Below are 13,571 nucleotides of genomic sequence, written 5' to 3'. Positions count from 1 at the left end.
CAACCACAAAAGGACTCAGAGCAGATTTTTCTCCTTCCCCTGAACTCTTTGAGGACCCCGTACCTGCAAGGGGGCTCCTTGTGCCTGTCCACCTCCTTGGTGAGTCCAGGTGAATTTGGGTGAGTCTCTCCTGGTCTTGGATCACCCATCTTGGTTAAAGATCCTGAGTTTATTCAAAGGTGGTTAAACTCCTTGCTATGAGGAGTTGGTTATCCTTGAACTTAGGTTCAAGAAGAGGCACCTGTATTCCCCAGCTGAGAGACACTAGGAAGATTTTGCTCCGTTGAAAGGCACTGAGGAGGTTTGGACTGTGTAGGTAGGAGGCTGACCTGACATGTTTTCCCAATTCAGCTACTTTAACAGAATTGTTGGGATGAAAGTGAAGATACCATATGAGAGCTCTCGGCTCCGAAGAGAAGGGACAGAGCTTCTCCCAGCCAATTAGGGCTTTTCTCAGGCAACTGAGAAATTTACAGGAGTGATGGAGGCTAGTCCTCATACTATGCAGCAGTCCCACAGGGAAACCCACTCATTAATTAAAAATTGCTCATCCGGGGACAAACAATGTAGGAGTTGTCCGTTCAGTGCTCTCAACACCCATGGCAGTTCTAGACTGCTGGAGGGGGAAACCGAGATATCTAAAAGAGATGAAACAACGCTAGGGGGACACCTAGGGGAGTTAAGTTCACAAACAGTCCATCAACCCACTGTACAATTTCATTAGTAATTTTATCTTGAAACCAACTTTAAAATGGGGAATAAAGTTTCCCAAACAGAGAGACAAGGGATGTCTGATAGCCAACCTCCAACTAGTACTCCAGCCAGGTTTATGTATGAAACCTGTACTTGCAAGTAGTTACTTAATTGGGAATAAAGAAAATGCTGCCTGAAATGGCCAAGATGGGGCTCTGTGACATTCCAAAACTGATATCTCTGTACACAGTTAGAGAAAGCCAGCTTGATAAAACATCTTTTCAAAATTCTGACCCTAAGGAAACAAAAGTCCTTCTAGGATAAATTGCTTTTCTCTCACTGTGCTTTGAGATGTAAATGTTCTAACAGGGCTCTCAGGAACACTTGTCTTATCTAGACCACCTCCAATTCCTGAGACTGAGGGACAAAAAAAGAGAAAAGAGGCCTTTTTAAACTCAAGTGGGTAAAACTTAACTTAACCAAACTTATATTTATAAACTAGTGAGTTTTATATTATAATACCTGATTCATGGCTAAGTTTTAAAAATGAAACTATGAGATCTCTGGTTGTGTCTGTCTGTCTTTCTGTGTGCGTATTCTAAATATGATGTGTCTCACTTCCAGATGGTTTTGTCAAAATTTATAAATGAGCTCTATTTAATTGGCATAAAGGAAAATTAAGTGCTTACATAAATTCTCAGAAGGATAAAAGAAACTAACCCAGAAGAATGTCAGGTTCATGTGATCTGGGAAATATTCAGTATTAATTTAATATTTGGTATTAAAGTTAGTTCATTTGTTAGTTTAATTAATACAGACGTCTTTAGAGCCATCAACATTAACTATAATACTTTTATTGTACCTAGGTTTACTAAAAGTCAAATAAGATCTTACATTTTCTGTTATGAAGTTTGTCAGCAAGAAAAGTTACTTGATATGAGGAAATTTTTATAAGTAACTTGAACATAAATGAGATCAGAGTTTTTAGGTGAACTCTTTAGGAATAATTATGTTTTAGGAATGTCTGCTTAAAAATAGTTCCTCTAGATTTTTGGTAACTTGAAACTTTAGAATTTGGCTAAATTAAATTAAATGATGGAAGTTGATTAAATATCTAGATCATTCCCAAATAAAATAAGATAATGAAACATTAATTACTGAACACAGGCTTCCTTTTGCAGAGAAACTGAAGATATTTAGGACTATTAATAAATATGAGACATTTTCTATAAGTACATGGTTTTTAGAAATTATAAATGGTATTTATAAGTTTGCCATTCTACAGAATGCTAGTGTAAAAGACAGTTTATAATTGCTTATTCCTTAGTTTTCACTAGAAATTGAGGTTTTTAAAGGGTAAGAGTTCTAATTAGACTATGCAATAAAACTACTAAAAATTAATAAGAAAGGGATTTATTTTACCTAAAGTTGGTTATTTCTAAATGGGAAAGAAAATAAAGGATAAATTAATACAGATATAAAAAGTTATAGAAGGTTAGTGAGAAAAATGAAAGGAATTCTATGTGTGGTCAGGACTGACAAAATTAGAATAAAATTAATTGAGTAAATTAATTTTATTAAGGGTAAGATGGTGCAAAAGCTGAATTTCATTTTCTCTCTGTTAAGAGCAACAAAGTTTTCTTGAATTACTGATCTGCTTTTGATAACAGATTGTAAAGTTTCTTTACCTTTTATGTAATCTGTTGTATCTTTCTGTATTTGCCTTTGAAATCTTTATTGTCACTTGACTAAGTGAATAAGTATTGTTTCACAGTGACCTATGATCTTATTTGACCAAGTGTTTTAAAACCTTTGATATCTCTGACAAACTTCCTCAAAAAATCAAACTCTAAATGAAGTGTTGCTGACCTGGAAATTACTTTGAGGTTTTCCAGAGGGGCCCTGGAACACTTCAAGAGATTTGTTTTCTCTTCTTATCAAATAAAGATATTAAACTTATTAGGCTTATTTGGTATGTTAAATTACATGGGAAGCATCATCAAATGAGTGGTGATAAACCTTCTTAGGTTATAGTGTATGGATAAATGTCATTAATATAAATGTTCTAGAAATTATATGAAATTCCTAAAATTCAGATATGTCCTACTATGTTATCAGTCATAATTCTAGTTATTATCTTAAAATATTGTATGCCACAAAAATAACCACAGTTCTTTGTCAATTACATTATAATCAGGTATTTAACCATGCCTTTTTAAGTCTTTTGTCATTTATAGACAGTTGTTTTATGCTTTTGCGAAAATGCTTCATCTGCAAGAAGATTCATTGAAAGGATTTTTTGACAAGCACAGTTTCTGATAACTTTCAAATCCTTCCTGGGTATGAACTGGGTAACAAATAAAAGAATCCTAATGAAAAACCTGATGGCTTCATAAACTGCTAACAAAAGATCAAGATCAACAAGGGCTAGTTGCATGGCTGAATAATAATTTTTATGACTTTTTGTCTGAAATATTATTGGCTTTAATCTTTGTTTTCCAGATATAAGAAACCTTTCTCTTTAAGCTAATTATGACTTACAGCAATTTGGTAAGTTATTCCTTTGTAAGCAAAACTGAAGCATTTATCTTTCCTTTCTACCTGATCCCTCCAGAATTTGGAAACTCTTAGTGAGTGTTCTTATTTTTATGGCAATAAAGCTATTTGCATAAGTCCAATAAGAGTCTGTTCTTCTTATAATAGGACATAATTGGAAACATTGGCTTTGACTGGAATGTCATATTTGAGAATATGCATAGAATCAGATATGACCAGACAGCTTTAAAGAACCAAAGTGTACTTTCTGGAGCTATAAATTCCCCTGGAAAAACAACCTGGAACATTGCTCACAGGGTTCCCAGGAGCCTTACGAGGTAAATGAGGAAGGTCACTTCCTGGCAGGTGCAGGAAGCTCAAAATATTTTGGGGACCTTGAGAAGAGAGGAATTCACCCAAATCTATAGGTATTACAGGTGAATCTAATGGCAAGTCCTTGGCATGGCTTTCCTGGCCTTGAGAGGCCTCTTAAAGTTCAATCTGAGGTTCCAGGGCAGTCAAATGAAAAGAATCTATATGATTAATTACACTTACTAAATAATCAGAACAAGTTTATTGAAACCAGACTTATTTTGCCAACAAATTAGTCTTAATTTGGCTATCTTGGGTAGAAATTAGGGTAATTCTAGAGAGAAAAAGATTATATTTCAGTGGATATTAAGTTCTGGTGTTGTTAATTGTCTTCGAGGTAATAAATATATAGTAAATATATTTCAGGTGGTATATAAACATGATATATAAATTGAGCACAGTTCTGGGAGGAGGACAGCTTTGAAAGGGCACAACTAAAGGCAGAGAGTCAAACCAGGAGGCTAGCACAATCTTCCCGTCAGAGATACAGGGTCTAGACCAGGGGACTGGAGACTCTCAGAGAGGAAGAATCAATTCAAGAAACAGTGGCAGGACTTAGTTATGGATTGAGAGTGAAGAGTGTGGGAGAGGGAGGTATAAAGGATGATCCCCAGGCTTCTGCAAACTGAGATGTGTAATGAACACAGTAGAGTCAAAGGAACATGGAATTATTTTGAGTTTAAAGGCTAGGTAATGTGAAAATTTAAAAGAATACAAAAAATAAATTTTTTTTACACAAAAATCTTTTGCTAGGAAAAGCTCATGTGCATGCGCACGCACACACACACACACACACACACACACACACAAACAGAGTACGGAATGGATACAAATAAAGCACATAGAAGAGCATATGCTTCCACAAGCTTCCACAGCAGATTGCCTGGTACAACAGCGGTGCTAAGGAGGCATGCCCAAGGAGGTTCCAAGTTGGTCCATTCAGAACAGAAATTCAGCCAGTGGTCATGCCATGAGGCACTGGGTTAGACCACAACGGGGAGAATTCTGACATGATATACTTAGGGTATTCAGGGCTCCAAGACCATGCACTGGGTTCAAAACAGGGACTTAGGCCCAGAGTGGGAAAGGGAGACAAATCAGCAAGTCCAGGCAGAAGCTCAATGTGCTGAAAAAGTGGAGAGGAATTAAGGTGAAAGAATAAGCTTGATAGTCATGTGAGAAAACATGCTAAGGGCAATAGGACTAACTCTGGTTCCCAACTTGTACTGCTTTGGCAAAAATGTCTGCAGCTCTATGGGGCTGAGTCTGCACTTTGAAGTTCCCTAGCAAATACCTGAGACAGCCAGATCAAAGCAATCGACTGACAGGTAGAAGAGTCCTTGTTTCTCCAAAACGGGCACAGGTGCCAGTAATCCAGATGCACTGGATGTGGGTGACTTCTTACAATGACTAATGCTCACTTCCAACCAGGATCTGAACCATGACAGGTATTGATTCTTTTTAAGACTTTTTTTTGGATGTGGACCATTTTTTTGTTTGTTTTTTATCTGTTTTTTTTTTTTTTTGCGGTACGCGGGCCTCTCACTGTTGTGGCCTCTCCCGTTGCAGAGCACAGGCTCCGGATGCACAGGCTCAGCGGCCATGGCTCACGGGCCCAGCCGCTCCGCAGCAAGTGGGATCCTCCCGGACCGGGGCACGAGCCCATGTCCCCTGCATCGGCAGGCGGACTCTCAACCACTGCGCCACCAGGGAAGCCCCGGGATGTGGACCATTTTTACTCTTTATTGAATTTGTTACAATATTGCTTCTGTTTTATGTTTTGGTTTTTTGGCCACAAGGAATGTGGGATCTTAGCTCCCTGACCAGGGATCGAACCCGCACCTCCTGCATTGGAAGGAGAAGTCTTAACCACTGCACCGTCAGGGAAGTCCCAACAGGTATTGATTTTTTTTTTTTTTTTTTTTTTTTTTTTTTGCGGTACGAGGGCCTCTCACTGCTGTGGCCTCTCCCGTTGCGGAGCACAGGTTCCGGATGCGCAGGCTCAGCGGCCATGGTTCACAGGCCCAGCCGCTCCGCGGCATGTGGGATCTTCCCAGACTGGGGCATGAACCCGCGTACCGCAAAAAAAAAAAAAAAAAAAAAAAAAGTAACATTTTGTTTTAATCCTGTACCAGAGTTTAATTGTTGTGAAGACATTGCAATCAATAATAAAGATCCAAATTAAAACTAAAATTTACCTATCTGTGGGGATCTCATGAATTGGCAAATATGTAGGCAACGCTAACTGTATCATAATTTAATCATTACCTGCTTTTTTTCACCATTTATTTTAACATCAATTTCAGAAACATTAAAATGTAAGATAATAATGATGTTATTATTGTAAGAAATAGAGAATTTGTAAGGCTTAGCCCAAGTCTCACCTCCAGGAGACTCTCACCTGTCTCACTGAGCTCCTTCTTCTCTTTTGGAGTTTTTTTGTATTTAAAATATTTACTACATAATTTAGAGTTGGCTACAATAATCACCATTTATCTAACACTTATCCCCCACCCTGTATGTTAGGTAGTATTGTCCTACTTTACAGATAAGAAAACTGAGGCCCAGAGTCCTTAATTAATTAAAAGAATTCAAAATCAGGTTTGTCTGACTCCAGAGACTGGATGCTTCCCAGTCAGGCATATTTTGTTTTGTATAATTTCTAATTATTTCATTTGCTAATTCTGTAACAAATTAGCAGTAAGATTTCTGCAGATGGGAAAATTGGCAGTGCTCGGTTTTGTCTTTCACAGACCAAAATCTGGGAACTTAATTATTCTTCATAAAATGCTTTTACATGATGAGGGTATATTTTGTTGAAAATTGTGATGTTTGGAAAAAGAGCCATTTAATATACATGTACAATGAAAACGTACAAGTATCTTTCCAGGCTTCAAATATGAAATTTTGAGTGATATTAATGTAGTAATCTTTTGCTGTCACAATATTTTAAAATGGCAATATTTACAAGAGTTTATAACATGTATAACTACTACATAGTTAATAGTTAATAATATTCTCCTGGGCTTATGGGTTTAATATTTACCAAAGCACCTACTCATGGTCACCTAGATTATTTAAGGTGCAGATTTGTGGGATGATTGTTTTTCCCAAGTTCCAAAGTTTAAGCTGTTTTTCTTTAACATGTAAACTTTCCCTGAGCATTTTGCATTTTACAGACCAAACAAACCAATTCAGAGAAGATGCTGGCTACCCTCTGGGGAGCACCTCAAAGCAATGGTGTGTGGTACAGCGCTGCTTACTTTTGATGAATTCCTCCATGAAGAACATGTTTTCTCCGCCTTGCCTGGGGTTGATATCACCAGGGAGCAATTCCACTGTCACTGATGAATGCTAGCTAGGTCAGACCTTGTCAGTGCAAATGAAAGTCTTGTGATTAGTATTCTGTACCTTCTTACTAATGAACCTTCTAATCATGAAACCTGTCTGTACTTATCATAATCTTCTAACTGCTAAGTGCCCTTGAAAGGTTAGATAAGTGGAAAATAGTACCATTGGTTTGGTTTTTTTTTTTTTTTTTTCTTGCAATATGCCTTTCAAAGTTAGTTTGGTGCTTGTTTTTAGGACTCATAATTAGAACTGGTCAACATTATGACAGTGACAACCTTGGTTATACAATTCCAATATGCAAATGGAAGTTACAAACACACAACAATTATGTATAATCAAAATGAGAAATTTTTTTGGAAACATTCAAGTTTTGAGGGGAACATTTTGAGAGTAGAAAAAATATTTAAGAGTTTTAAATGTTTCTCTAGCAGACTTTGCTAGAGAAACATTTAATTGGAAAAATTATAAGTGAAAAAGGTTTTGCACTAAAAAGAATTTATTTTTTAAAAGGGTGACCTTGAGGTCAATGTTTAAGGAAAAGTTAATATAACCTGAGTAGCTTTTGGCCTAAACTCAAAAATGTATACATTCTTAACTGCTCAAGGATGTATTTGTGACTGCTTCAGATCAATTGCATATCTCACTTAATCTAAGATGTCATCAACTATAAGATGCATCATTATTTTTTATATTACTAAGAAGGAAAAAATGCCGCCAATTAGACTATGACAAGGTATTGATTGAAAGTCACATCAGAGATGTTAAAATATAGGGAAAGATACTTCTTAGAATTGATGAAATAAGTATTATAAAATAATAAGTATGTAAAAAATATGGATACTAGGGGTAGGAGTGCAGGAAACCTTCTGCAGAAGTATAACTTTTCCTAACCAACATTTCAACCAAGTCTGTATTCATCAAGGCCTAAACCTAAATAGAGTCTATCTGAATTTACACACCCTTACTCTTTTAATTTTGATTGAGGAGGTACTCTACTCAGCTCTGCTAATAAAGTTCTAGTAATTCATTCTGTTATGTGATCCAGGGGTGAACAAATTTTTATAAAGGATCAGATAGTAAATATTTTAGGGTTTTGAACCATGCAGTCTCTGATGCAACTACTCATCCTTAGCCATTGTAGCACAAAAGCAGCCATGGACAATTAAAACTTTACTTATAGACACTGAATTTTGAATTTCATATAGTTCTCATGTGTCATGAAATTTTATTCTTCTTTTGCTCTTTTTTCAAGCACTTAACAATCTAAAAATATTCTTGGGACCTCTTCCAGGAAAATGGAATACACATATTTTTTTTCCTATTCTTCTGCTAATTACAACTAAAAATCCTATACATTATACATATAAAGTAAACATGAGAGACTCTAAAAGATAGAGCAAAGCAGACTGGCTAGTGGACTCGAGGCTCAAGAAATGATATGACGATAAGCTCTTTTTTGGGGTTTTTTGGCCTTATATATCCCAGACTTGGATCTGAAGAAGCTAGAAATTCAAAAATGCCAAAAGATGTAGACAAATAAATGTCGAGCAAAAGCCAGCACTCTTTAGCCAAAGGACCAGAAAAGAGGGAACCTAGCAAGACAGACATGTCACTATTGATCAGATGGACAATAAAAGGAAGTACTATGAACAACCTGTGCCCACCAATTTGGTAACTTAGATAAAATGGACCATTTTCTTTAGAGACAAAAAATACAAAATCTATATAAGAAATAGTAAATAATCTGAAGAGGCCTATATCTATTGAAGAAATTGAGTCAATAATCTTCAAATAATAATCTTCAAAAAATAAAAGCACTATGCCCAGACTGTTTTACTCGTAAATTCTACCAAACTTTCAATGAAGAAATGATACCAACTCTCTACAGTCTCTGCCAGAAAGTAGAGAGACTACTTCCTAATTCATTCTACGAGGCCAACGTTACACTAATGCCTAAAACAGGTAAAGACGTTAGAAGAAAGGAAAACTTCAGGTCTGTATATCTCATGAACATAGATGCAAAAAACCTCAGTAAAATACTAGTGAATTGAATCCAAAAATATATATGAAAAGAATTATACACTATGACCAAATGGGATTGATTCCTCATATGCAAGGCTGAAAATCAATGTAATCAACCACATTAAAAGCCTTAAAGAAAAAAAATCATATGAGCATATCATTAGATGAAGAAAAAGCCTTTGACAAAATTTAACTCCCATGCATGATAGAAACACTTAGAAAAATAGGAATGGAGGGAAACTTCGACTTGATAAAGAGTTTCTACCAAAAACTCCACAGCTAAATAGTGAAGGATGGAATGCTTTCACCCTAAGATCAGGAACAAGTCGAGGATGTCCACTCTTAGCTTCTCTTATTCAACATAGTGCTGAAAGTTCTAGCCAGTGCAACAAGGCAAGAAGAGAAAAGAAAAGCCATACAGATCATACTTACACAGTGTGTACAGGGCTACTTCTCAAGTTCACTCCATAATACATAAGGCTATAATCACACAGCCTTACTTCTGTCCATAATGTGTTTGTACTAGAGCTCATAAGAGCACAACTATGTGATAAGGTTGTAATTCTAACCTGAACCAAAGCTAGAACCAGGGGATAGGCCACAAGAGCATGGCTTCAGGATAAGCCTAACACAAAATAGGAAAGAACAGCCCCAAGATTCACGCATGGCTTCAATCAAGTCACCAGAAGGGTAGATGAGAAAAGGATTTTATTCAGAAACTCTAGTCATTAATAAATATCCATTTTTCTTGGAAAGACCTTTGGATCACAGTGTTTGAGAAGAAGGATGGCCCAGTAACCTGGTTCCTACAACCCTTCTCCTTGTGAGTTATTTATCTATACTCTGGCTCTATAACAAACTACTCTAGAATTTAGGTACTTAGAAATCTGATCATTTATTTGTGAGTCTGTGGTCTGAACCACTCAGCTGCCTCTTCTGGCTTGCTCATGCCTCCAGCACACTTGGCTGGTGGTTTGGCTGGTGTGTAGGTGACTAAAATGGTCTCACTCACATGACGGATATTTGGCAGCATGGGTACCTGGGCCACATGTCTGTCATCACAGCAGGTTAACACAGGCTGTACCACATGGTGCTCACAGGATTCCAGGAGCAGCAGCGGAGCCAGCCACAGAGCACTGCATATGTCAAGCCTCTGAAGTCCTGCCTTTGCTTGATGATCAGGTCTAATTATCCCCATCAGGATGCTGACGACTCTCCCTGCCTGCTTGACCGTTAGCATGAGGAACCCAAAGTGCCCGGCTAGCAACTGTAGCTTAGAGTTAGTGGGACCCAAATGAAATTATTTCCCCTATGAAATCAGGTCCTCAAAACACACTTCAGTGTCTCAGAGTTGCAGGGACAGAAAGTACAAGTTCTCCAACTGGGTCCCCAAAAGGAGGACAGGTTGGGCCACTCCTGCTTCCATCCTCGGTTCCCACATATTTGCCCACTGGGGACACAGAGACACACATTGTCACTGATTTGGAACATACATTACGTCCTGGAGGATGATGTGAGCTGACTTCTTAATTGTGCTTTTGACAGACTTTTCCATCATTCTGTCAGGCCAGCAGCTGTTCAGTGACATGGGATATAACTGACACAACCTGTGGATTCCAAGGGCACATGCCCACTCCTGACTCACAGAAGGGTCCAATGCAGCTATGTTGCCACCAACTGGCAGGTGAGTTTCCTCGTAGAATGTTTCAGTGCTGGCCTCCACTGCCACCAGTTCGGGCTTCCAGGAGCTGCAGAACTAGACAGATAAGCCTTGGTGAATGGGAGCCCAAGTTGTTGGGACCATGAATAGCTTTCATCCCTGTCCCCATGGTTTCTCCATTCTTGCAACCATTTTACCAGCACAGGAGTGGCTGATGACAGAGGCTGGCTGATGACAACTGGGTGAGTCACTTTGTCTGTTTAGTGCTTCTTCAATAGCGGATACTTTCAGATGGTCATTTACAAGTATATGGTTATCCATTGCTGTGTGACAAAATCCTCTGACACTTGGCAGTTTGAAACAACAAACATTTATCTGCAGCGACTTCCACTTAGGAATCCAGAAGCAGCTGGTTCTGGTTCAGAGTCCCTCAGGAGGTTGCAGTCAAGCTGCTGCCTAGGGTTGCAGTCTGGGGACTAAAGGGTCCATTTCCAAGGTCACTCACATGGCTGTTGGCAGAAAGCCTCTGTTGCTCGTCACATGGGGCTCTCCTGTGTCCCCTGGGTTCCTCATGATATGGCAGCTGGCTTCCTCCAGAGGAAGTGATATAAGAGAGAAGGAGCAGGAAGCTACAGTGCCCTTTGTAAACTAGTCTTTATTCATTAGAAGAAAGTCTAGCTCAAAGTGGAGGGGAGGGAAACTATGCTCCACCTCTTGAAGAGAGGAGTATCAAAGAATGTGGGGACACTTAAAACCACTACCACAAGTGGTACAAAGATCTTCAGACTGTGTGCCCACTCCCATAGGTCATCCACTTGTCTCTACCCTACCCTATTTCTTTGTGAAGGTCATTCAGGTTCTCTGAGAAGTAGACAGAGATGGAGTTAGGAGAAGAAATTAATTTGTTGGAGGAGGGGAGGTAACACCCATGAAAGACAAAAGGAGGAAGCAGAATTTGGCAGGGGATCAATCAAATCATGATGCAGGGTGTACAAGTTGTCTGCCAGCTCAGTGGGAAGTTCTGGAGCAAAGAACTCATTAGAAGAGTCCATAAGAGGGATCTCACACTGGGCAGAAATGGCTAGGCCCATGTACTGCCATCTTATTCATTGGCTTCCCTGAGAAGACCATGACCTTGGCTCAAAAGTTAGGTAGATATCAAATAAGAAAACAGCTACAGATTGTTAGCCAACCATACCCTAGTTGCATCAGGAGAAATAAGTTTGGCTCCCAACTAGGTGGCCCTTGATACACCCTTGACCAATCTTGATGGCTAATGGGCAAGTGTAACAGCTATGCCCTAAGAAAGGCCTGGAGAGCCAAGGGCTCAGACCCATCACATATTGGGGTCTAGGTCAAACCACCGTTAATCCACCTAGAACAGCTGAGGGTGAGGGTCATCTAGAATTCTTAGTAGAGAAGAAGGATTCAGAAGACCAGTTATATCCCTTTGATTATCTGCAGTGGGGGGTGCTGTGGTTAGTGCCACTATGTTCTCCTTAAAGATTCTCCCAGGAGGAGAGGCCCTCTAGAATCCTGAAGGAACAGCTCCTGGAATGAATATGAAGAAGTGGATCCAAGTCCCATGAGGGGTGGAACGTAGATGCCATGGGGCTTTTGAAGTATCTGTGCCCTCTGTCCCCACTTATATCTAATCCACAGTGTAACATTTCCATTTCAAACTGGGTTGCTGCTGCGGCCCTGACCTTATGACTTGGTGTGTTTGATGGAATCTTTCTCATGCTGAGCAGCCCTGGCAGCAGGGCCATCTCATGATTCATAGCTAGGCATTCCATCTCTACCAGGGCCCAGTAGCCCATCTGGATTTGTTTTCCAAAAGCTAGATAATTCTCCACTGCAGATGGCATGGCCTTGCTTCACAACTCCAAAGGCTTGCAGTGAGATTCTGGAATTTGACCATAGATTCCACACTGCATCTTATCTCATAGATACATCTAAAATAATACGGTCTGTTGACTTGTATTGTCCAAGCAGAGGTTGCATCATCTGCTGGTCTTGCATCAGAACCCCTTTCTGCCCCAGGCCTCACTCAAAACTGTCAGCCTTTCATGTCACTTAATATTTGGGCTGGAGCAGTATTTCCAAGTGTGGAACAGTCTGTCTCCAGAACCCAAGGAGGCCTCCCAAGCCTTTTGCTTCATTCTTCATGATGGAAGTTACAAGATGCAAGAATTTGTCCTTCACTGTGAAGAGGATAGCCTAACATGCTTCAGACGACTGGACCTCTAAAATATTACTGATGTAGCAGGTCCCTGAAATCTCATAGCATTAATCTCCTTCCCTCTCAAGTAAATGTATCTTATCAATGCATCCTTGATACTTATCATTTCTTGCTCATCCAGTATGATTAGCATTCTTTTTAAAATTGGCTCTAGAAAAGGTATTCTTTTATGTCATGGCAACTGCAATTGGGGCTAGTACTTGACAGAATTTATGGTATCTACTGTAATTTTCCAAGGACCATCACCTTTTATAGAAAACAAACTGGTGGATCAAATAGAAATACAGGGGGGATCACCATCTCTGCATCCTTTAAGAGTGGTAGTAATTTCTGCCATTCCTCCTGACATTGAATAGTGTTTTTTATTCACTGTCTTGGCCACAATGGCAAGTAATTTCAAAAACTTCCACTCGACCTTCCTCACCCACCCACCCTCAGGCCAAAGAATCAAAGTGAGGATTGTGTCAACTATCAAGTATGTCCATTTCAATTATACTTTCAAGGAAGGGAAATAAACAATGGGTATACTTGTGGAACCAGTGGACCCCCGTGAACTGGATCTGGGCCAGGAGTCTACTACTTGGCCTCATATGACTTCAGTCTAATAGGAGGGCTGTGATGAGATTTGGGGTTTCTCAGTAACAAAGTCAACTCAGATTCTGACTTTAAGCAGTCTTTAAAGTGTTTGGGTATTCA

The 13,571-nt window shown here is 39.1% G+C and overlaps 1 protein-coding gene across 2 annotated transcripts in view; it reads right to left on the bottom strand.

Annotated features, from left to right (window-relative positions):
• Positions 1 to 13,571, bottom strand: part of CRB1 (crumbs cell polarity complex component 1) — a 246,548-nt gene that overhangs the window by 211,916 nt on the left and 21,061 nt on the right. The gene's annotated exons all lie outside the window — the stretch shown is intronic.

Source organism: Mesoplodon mirus, assembly GCF_964341445.2.
Source record: "Mesoplodon mirus genome assembly, chromosome: 3".
Classification (NCBI taxonomy): Eukaryota; Metazoa; Chordata; class Mammalia; order Artiodactyla; family Ziphiidae; genus Mesoplodon; species Mesoplodon mirus.
This window is presented reverse-complemented; position numbering and strand designations above follow the sequence as displayed.